This window comes from Prosopis cineraria, unplaced genomic scaffold (genome assembly GCF_029017545.1).
Source record: "Prosopis cineraria cultivar Desert tree isolate PC_DT_omini unplaced genomic scaffold, ASM2901754v1 PC12, whole genome shotgun sequence".
Taxonomy (NCBI): Eukaryota; Viridiplantae; Streptophyta; class Magnoliopsida; order Fabales; family Fabaceae; genus Prosopis; species Prosopis cineraria.
Genome location: NW_026555343.1, coordinates 22371111 through 22381251, shown reverse-complemented (window position 1 = coordinate 22381251; position 10141 = coordinate 22371111).

Below are 10141 nucleotides of genomic sequence, written 5' to 3'. Positions count from 1 at the left end.
TGAATCAATAAGGTTTTGCAGGTACTGCAATTAAATCCTCAATCATAAAATATAAAAATAATAATAATAATTTTAAACCCTTTTCTTTTCTTTAATTTGAAATCCAAAAATTGAGAAAATAATTAAAATTAAATTACTTCTTGTAATTTAAAACACACATATCAAAATTTCAGAAATCATTTTATTTGCAAAATGGTGAATTATTTCTAATTAATTTCTCTTAAAAAATGTTTTCACCAACAAACTTTTAAACCCGAACTACGTGGACTTTGATCCCCATCACAGGGTACGTAGGCCTCAAAGTCAGATTTTGAGTCAAGTTCGTCCTCCCTCATAAATAAATAAATATTTCTCACTCAATTATCATCATTTTATATCAAACACATGAATATAAAAGGGGTAATTAAAATAATTTTAAAACCATATTAATAGAGCACAACAAACTTCAGGTAACCGTTCTAACGAACGAGTGTTGTAGGGTGCCTAACACCTTCCCCACACTCAACCAACTCTTGAACCCATTCTCTGATTTCACAGACCAACCTTATCCTCCTTTTAATCGATTTCCTGAGATTTACCTCAAAATCTTGGTGGCGACTCCTCTTTCGATCCAGTTCCCGCTGCGAAGGCTGGGACCTCCATTCGCACGCCGTCCGCGTCACATTTTTTTGGGTGCGACAATCCCTAACCATCCGGTTCTCCAATACCTCTAACTAAACCGGTAGGATATTTCATAGAACCAAACTACATGTCTGGTTCCCAAGCTCACCATCCATAATAGGACTACCCAACCAAGGTGTCCTAAACTACTTCTGGACTACTAGTTCCTCTTATTAAAAGTAATTAGGGTGTCGTTACTCCAACACTGCATCTTACGGATGCTAAGGAGTATAGTCTCCAACTCCGCACCTATTTTGAGGCACTAAGAAGAGTAAGTGCTGTACCTGGTGTCCCGAGGTACCAGCAATGCCATATCGACTTAATCTTCACTATTTCCACTAAGGTGACCTCCTACCCTCTAATATGCCACAATTCACTATATAGCTCTACTTGACCATGCATAAATAACTTTTTAAACAAATATATTAAATCTTACTATTTACTTCAAAAATATAGAATTTCGCAAACCAATACTCCACTCATTTTCTAAAGTAGTTAACTTTTAAAGAATTTATACATATATACTTAACAAATTATAGAAAAGCAACTTGAGAATAACTTATTTAAGGTAATAAATAATGTTGTTACTAAAAGGGTTACTCATGGTACTAATTCTCTTCTTGTGTCAAGATAAGTCTTCCCACTCCATAATCTACATCAACAAGTACTATATGTTAATTTTCAATTAACAGAAGCATTATTAACTAATAATAACCTCCCAATTCTCCCACTTCTCACTCAAATTCTCAACAAATAGGCTTGTCAAGATTACAATTTATTCACACAATCCCTTTAAGCCTCCTTCTACTCTATCATAACATAAAACTTATCAACTTATTCACACTTTAACACCCTATGATCAAGTTAGGGCTTGATCTAAAATTCACCAAAAGCAAGTAAGTAGCTTCCTATACCACATATGTAAGATCAATAAAACCTAAATCAAAACCTTTAGAGTCAATTAAAACCTTTAAAATATTGACTCATAGCTTAATCCAATCAGACTAAATTCTCACTCTTCCAAATCCCATGAAAATGAGATGAAAAGGTAAAGGAGAAGGGTAGGAAAACTTATTAAAGAGTTTGGAGGCTCCAATTATCTTCAAAATCCTTCCAAATTGATGCCCTAGTCGTGCCCAAAGTTTTCTCCTCATGTTCTAGTTTTTCCACCCAAAATCTTTCAATTCTAATGAATTGTTGAAATTTTAAGTTGCCTGCTATGCTGTGCGCCACAGCGCATGCCACGTAAGCCGCGGCTCACGACACAAATGAGTAAAATGGTGGATTTGCTAGCCCTAATGCCACCCGACTTGAGCCGACTTTCATCCTATCTCAAGTTAAAGCCAAATATGACCAAAAAATCTAATAGCAACCCCAAAAATATAATTAAATAAATTAATCATATTTTTAACTAATTTATCCCTTAATTAATCAAATTTTCTAGATTTGAAGTTTTAGGATGTTACACCTTACATAGCATACTAACATACAATTACAATAAACAGTTAATAAAGGAAGTTATTCGATTACCTCAACCCTTCTGTCACTAGAAAGGTTACCCATAGATTTCACTATCACACAAGGCTTATCTCAAGCTTCCTTTCTCTACTCACACGTCCAATATACCAATCTGAACACATTGGCACATTTTAGTCATTTGGCCCTTTTAACCAAAAACTCATTTTTTATTTTAGGGCTATATTCATCCGTAAACTCTTTTTCATTATTCATTCTAAGTCCATAACTACCTAATTACTACTTTACATCACCTCAACTGGTCTTATTTCACTCAGATCAAATTTTTCCTTAACTTTCTCTCTCTAAAGGCTAAAATTGAGCCTTCAGGTTCAAAGCTCTACCATTTAACTCTAAACCAGTCACAAAGCTCTAATTTAACTTCCAAGAACCTTTTAATTACTACTGGACAAAGAATCAAACCCTCAAATTCCACCAATTTGATTTCCCTATAACTCATTTTTAGAGAAATTTGTGTAGAATGAAAGGTAAGAGTTATACATAGCTTAACTGACATGTTACCGATCTAAATTACCTTCCTCCGCTCCAAAATAACTTAACCTATCTTCTCAACCCTTCTCCTCTTCTCTATTTCATGTGTTTCTTAATTTCTCTCCTCTAAAATTTTTTGAAATTCATGATTTATGAAGTGAATTTTTAGTTCATGCACCGCGGTGCATGTAGCATAAGCCGCGTTGCCTGGCACAGTAAGACTTCTTCTCACCACGCACACTTGCTTCGACCCAAATGCACTCCTATCACCCATATCTATTCATACAACACAAAAACAAGTTAAAATACCAATTAGTCCTCTGAATCTCTAATCCCACTTTAATTTTCACTTCACCCTTGATTAACCTCTAAACTTAGGGTTAAGAAATTTAGGATGTTACATGCAATAAGGTGATTGACTTAGAGAAATTACCTAAATTGGAAAATGAAATGGCTAAGATCTTGAGTAAGTTCTAAAGTGTTCTTATACATATAGGAGTATTGGATATGGGAGTTCTTTTGAAGCACTCCTGTAGGCTAAAAATAAATGCTCTCATAGACTTTTCTTTTAATAGTATTGGTTAGTCATAATAAAACCTATAGCTCCCTAATTATCCCAATTTGAAGTGTTTAGGTAGAAATCAATCATAAATGTACTTGTGGCCAACTTATGTAAATTCTAAACATTGATTTTCTTGCTTTACTGGCTAATTCCAATCAACCTATCCTAATTGTACATTAGCCTCAATTTAACCATTAGTTCCTAAATTCCTAATTTCATGACATTTTAGAGAACTACAACTTTGAGTATTCAAAAGTATAGTAGTTTCTAATACTTGATCAAAACCTATTAAGTGTTTAGAAGTAGACAATTAGGCTAGATTTTGCTTATATATGTGTAGAAATTTCATCCCTCAAAATAAAAAAAATTGTTCAGAAATTTTGTGAATTGTAGGTAGGAGAGAGTATATAGACTTACCTTTAGTGTTCCTAGGCTTCAAAATCCTTCCTAGACCTTGGACTCACAAAACCCTAGTAGAGAAAGGCCAATTTTGTTGCTTGAGTGCATCTCAAATGAGGTTAAACTCTAAAATTTTATTTAGATTGTTCTATTCATTACACTTAGGTCTTGTTTACTTGCTAGAAAGGAATGGAATGCAATGAATTAAAAAAATAAAGGTAAGAATAAGATGATCAAAGGGAATACTGAGCACATTCATAAAGGTGAGGGGTAATTTAATTCATAGGGTTGGAAATCATGATCCATAAGATTTTTTAGAGGTTGTGATGATTCCTATATTTATAGTATATATTAATGAGTTTTATCATGCTTACCATTGAGGGAAGGATGATTTAGTTCATTTTTTCTTGATTTTTTCAATTCATTCCATTTATGTGATCTATCTATCAGAGTTCACCTAAACTTATAATTTACCAAATAATTAATTAATATAAATACACACTATATAAAAAATATTTTAACACATATCTTAGGGAGAATGATAGTTAAGTCCTAAAATATTAAATAAATTACAAGTAGGTCCTTGGCAAATTTTTTTAGAAAATGAATTAGACATATTGATTTAAATAACTATATATTCAAGAGATTTAATTACAAATAATACATTTAATATTTAAATATAACTCTTAGATTGTAACCGAGATTTTTGATTGTAACCATGTTAACCAATATTTGTAATTTATTTCTTAAAAAGATTTTGTTAAGAACTTAACTATAATTAATTCAATCTTTTAAAACCTAATTGTGATTCTTATTATATCTTAATAATGTTGTTGTTATCATATCAATTTCCTTGTTACTTCCCTAATTCTCTATGCCTTTTCGAGTCTAAATTCTCTACACGATGCTATGCCATGTGGCCTTCCATTTCTTTTCTTTTTCCTTTTTTTTCTTTTTCCCTTCTCCTTGTAACATCCTAATTTTCTAATTCTATAATTAGCTATTGATTAAGGGTGAATTAGTAATTAGTCAATGATTAGAAATTCAAATGACCATATGATGATTTGAGCCTTTGGGGTGTTGAATGAGCAAATACGGGTGGAAGAATTGCATTTCAAGATGAAGGGTGTGTGTGTGGTGAGGATTTTTCTCACTGTGCCAGGCATCGCGGCTAATGCTGCCTGTACCACAATGCATGGTGTAATATCATGAATTTATTAATCCCATTGTTAGCTGTTAATCATGTATAGAGTAGTAATTAGTGTGGGATTAAAGATTTAGATGGTTATGTGATAATTTGACTTATTGAGATGTTAAATGAATAGATATAAGAGGAAGGATCACGTTTTAGGTCGAAGTAAGTGCGTGTGATGAGAATTATTCTCACTGTGCCACATGCCACAGCTTATGCTGCATACACCACGGCAAATGGACCAAAAAGTGACTTCTTAAGTCACAAAATTTTAGAAATTTTAGAAGGGAGAAATTGAAAACACATGAAAAGAGAAGAGGAGAAAGCTTGTGTGCTAAGGCAAGAGATTTTGGAGTCGTGGAAGGTGCTTCTGATCAGTAATTTAATGGGTAAGCTATGTATAACTATTACCTTCTATTGTACCCGAATTTCTCTGAATATAAGTTATAGAGAAATTGAATTGGTGAAATTTAAAGGTTTTAATTCTTGCCTAATGGTAATAAAAATATTCTCGAGAGTTAAATTAGAGCTTTGTGACTAGTTTAGAGCTTAGTGATAGAGCTTTAAACCCGTAGGCTCAATTTGGCCCTAATTCATTGAGATTTTAGGGTGAAAATTGTGTTTGAGTGAAATGAGACTAGTTGAGGTGATGTAAGATAGTAATCGAGTAGTAATGGACTTAAAATGGATAAACTAAAAATAACAGATAGCTAAGTATAGCCATAAGTAGTAGTTATTTACTTTTAGTCAAATTGGACTAAATGACTAATTGTATCAAATGTGTTTAAATTGGCACATTGAGCATGTAAGTTGAGAAAAGAAGTTTGCGATAAGCTATAGTAGTGGTTGAAATCTACAGGTAACCTTTCTAATGTTAGAAGAGTTGAGGTAACTGAATAACTTCCTTTGTTTGACTATTTATTGTAATTATGTGTGAGTTTACTATGTAATGCATGAAATAGTTTTGAACTGAGCATGTTTTCTAGAATTGAATGTTTATTGCATAAAAAGAGATTTCTGGTTAAAAAATTAATGATATTTATTTAATTTGATGTGAAAATGTGTACATGTATATATATGAGTAAAGTGGTGATTGGGAACCTATGATTGGTTTAGAAAGCATGATCATAGGGGTGAGAGTTCACCCAAGTGGAGAGGTGATGATAAGACCATAAGCATATTCTCCTTAGTGCCTAACAGTGTGTGATGTTGGAGAATTATAGCTTCTTAATACCTTTTGAGGTGCAATGTTAGAGATGATCTCTTTAATGCCTATTGAGGTACGATGTTGGAGATTCAGACTTCTTAGTGTCTGTGTAATATGATGTTGGAGTCAACGATACCCCATTGTGTGTATTGAGGAAAACTATAGTTCAAAAGTGAGATAGAATACCTTTGGCTAGGTGATTCTACTACTAAAGGTGAGCTCAGGACCAATAAGAGTATACATTGGTCTAAGACAAGCTTATAGTTTTGTGTCAGGGTGATTTGGAGGTTCAGTCGATAGTAATCATGCTATATGCTGTATATGTGAAAAAGAGATAAAAAGTGGTGAATATAATGAAATGATATATATGAATGTGATTTAAAGTGAAGAGCATGATATATGTTATATTTTAACTATGTATTATGCTTTACTTTCATCTAGTTACATATGATAGTCAATAAGAGTGAGTTATTCTGTTACTGAGATTTTTATCTAACTCCCATGGTTACATTTTACAAGACAAAGCAGTAATCAGGGCAAGGGAAGAAAGACAAGAACGGCATAGTGGTGTCATTGTTGTGGAAGTCTCTGAGATTGTGTAATGAACTGAAAGCTTATGTAAATATACGTGCAAATATGTTACCATAGAGTTGCATGCATGATTTAAAGGATTGAGTAATGTTTTATTCAAAATTGTAGAAATGTGTAGTAATAATGATCAATCTTAGCCTATGTGTGAAAATTATAATAAAATGATTAATTTGGGGTTAATATTGAGTTGTGATTATGTTATTTGTAGTCTTATGTGATTTTGTAATGAGAAAGGGGCTAAGTGGGCCAAGTTGTAACAAATTATCAAAAATTGAGAAATGTGAAAATTGGTTATTGACGGGTCAAATTTTGGTATATGTGTATATATGTGTTATGTTATAGTCAATCAGGTGTAATAAGTCCTTTTGGACTTAGTTCAAAGCCTTGTGTGGTCTAAAAAGAGAAAGGGATTGATTTGAGTGCTTAAGTGCACAAAATTTTTAGAAAATGTGACTTTTTGCACCCAGATGTCTAAATTTAGATCAGATCATTTAATCATGTCTAACCTATCTCATTAACTAGCTTATGAGATAAGCTTCATATGGGTACTTGAATCACTCCGATCGGACATCATATGTTAAAACAGCATGCACTGAAATTCATCATGTTTGCTATCAAATAATAGTAGAAAATTTGGACTAGCGCGCTGTGGTGCATAGTGTCTCATGCCGCAGTGCACAACACAAAGAATTAGGCGTATGGCTCTATGCCACATGCCACGACGCACGTATTGCACACCGCGGCATATGGCCCATTTTCCAACTTGATCATGAGGTTTTTAATGCATGTAATAATTGAGATTAATGTAGATGAGTTATTTCCACTACGTATTGCTTTGATGTACTATGGTTTTTGATGATTCTGTAAACGAGTCTTGTGCCCCAGCTTTTCAAACAAATTCTTTAATTACTAATTTAGTGTTTAATATAGTGATTAGGTTAACTTTCTCTTATATTGAGTGGATATAGGAGGAGGTTACACATGGATCAAAAAATGACTTCAAAAGTCATGAATCAGCATTAGAGATTAGAGAGTAAAGGAAGAAAATCACGAAAGGAAAGAGAGAAGGAGAAGGGATTAGCTAGGGCAAGAAGATTTGGGATCTTAGAAGGCATTTCTAACCGATAACTTATCGGGTATGCTTTGTACAACCTTTACCTCCAATTCTACTATAATTCTCTTAGTATAAGTTATAGAAAAATTGAATTGAAAAAATTTCAAGGGTTACTTTCTTACCCTATAGTAATAAAAAGACTCTCGAGAGTTAAATTAAAGCTTTGTGACTGATTTGGAGTTGAATGATAGAGCTTTAAAGCTATAGGCTTCAATTGGCCCTAAATCAAAAGGAAAATGAGTTAGAAATAAAGTAAAAGTAAAATGGGATCGTCAAAAGTGATATAAAGTGGTGATTAAGAGGTAATGAACTTAGATTGATAAAGTAGAAAGAAATAGATGGCTAGTTATAGCCTTAATTGACAATTAAGTGTTTTTGGTATATCCACTCAATTGACTAATAATCCCAATTGTGTGTAAATTGGCATACTCCATGAGTAAGTTGAGGAAGGAGTTTCGTAGCGTGCTTTTGTGATAATTGGAAATCCATAGGTAACCTTTTTATGATAAAAAGGTTAAGGTAATCAAATAACTTTCACTAGTTAATTATCTACTGTAATTGTTTGAAAGTATGAATATTATTGTATACAATGTTTTAAAGTGTGCATATTTGATAAAGTAATTGTTTCATGCATGAAATTAATTTCTAAAAATGAGAGTTTATTGAATTGCACGTTTTGTGACTGTATATATATGGTTTATTTTGTGTGTGTGTGTGTGTGTGTGTGTGAATATATAGTTAAATGGAAGCATAATTATAGGAGTGGGAGTTCACCCGTAGGGAGAAGTAGTGAAAGACCATATGGCATATCTTTCTTAGTGCTCGATAGGGTGCAATATTGGAGAATTGTATCTCCTTAGTACCCTTTGTGATGTAGTGTTGAAGATTATCTCCTTAGTACCTTTATAGTGCGGTGTTGGAGATTTAGGCACCTTAGCATATGTGATGGGTTGTTAGAGCCAATGATAACCTATTGTATGTAATGGGGGAAACCATAGTCCGGAAGTGTGATAGAATGCCTTTGACCTAGTATTTTTACCACTGAAGGTGAGCTCAAGGCCAATGAGTGTGTGTATTAGCGTAAGGCGAGCCTATGGTTTTGAGTGGGGGTGATTTGAAAGTTCAAATGATATTGATCATACTTAATTCCATATTAGTGGTGAATTATAAAATGCACTATGAGTGGTGAAAATGGAAAATAATTACATTGATATAGTGATTTGAGGTGAAAACTACATTATATGCTATGTTTAATGTATATTATGCAATACTTGCTTATAGTTGCATGTGATAATTGATAGTAAAGAGTTATTCTATTACTAAGATTATTATCTTACCTCATGATTACATTTTTTACAGGTTATAATGGTGAGTAAGGCAAAGGGAAAGTGTAATATCCTGAATTTCTTAATCTTAAATTTAGAGATTAATCAAAGGTGAAGTGGAAATTAAAGTGGGATTAGAGATTCAGAGGATTAATTGGTATTTTGACTTGTTTGTGTGTTATATGAGCAGATATGAGTGATAGGAGTGCATTTTGGGTTGAAGCAAGTGCGCGTGGTGAGAATAAATCTCACTGTGCCACACGCCACGGCTTGTGCTGCATGCGCTGCGGCGCATGGACCAAAATTTGCCTTCATAAGTTGTGAAATTTTAGAAATTTCAGAGCAAAAAATTTAAGAAACACACGAAACAGAGAGAAGAGAAAGGGTGAAAAGATAGGTTAAGTCATTTTAGAGCGGAGGAAGGTGATTCGGATCGGTAACTTGTGAGGTAAGCTACGTATAACTCTTACCTTCCATTCAACATAAATTTCTCTGAAAATGAGTTATAGGGAAATCAAATTGGTGGAATTTGAGGGGTTTGATTCTTGCCCAATAGTAATAAAAAGGTTTTTAAAATTTAAATTAGACCTTTATGACTGGTTTAGAGCTAAAGGTAGAGCTTTGAACCTAGAGGCTCAATTTTAGCCTTTAGAGAGATAAAGTTAGAGCAAAAATATGATCTGAGTGAAATAAGATCGGTTAAGTGATGTAAAGTAATAATTGGGTAGTCATAGACTTATAATGCATAAATGGAAAAGAGTTTATGGATGAATATAACCCTAAAATATAAAAATGAGTTTTTGGTCAAAATGGGCCAAATGACTAAAATGTGCCAAATGTGTTCAGATTGACATATTAGACTCGTGAGTAGAAAAAGAAAGCTTGAGATAAGCTTATATGATAGTATAAATCCACGGGTAACCTTTCTAGTGACAGAAAGGTTAAGGTAACTAAATAACTTCCTTTATTTGACTGTTTATTATAACTATATATTAGTATGCTATGTAATGCATGACTAGTTTTGAATCGAGCATGCTTTGTGGCATTAAGTGATTGTATGTGTAAAATGACTTTTGATTGAAAT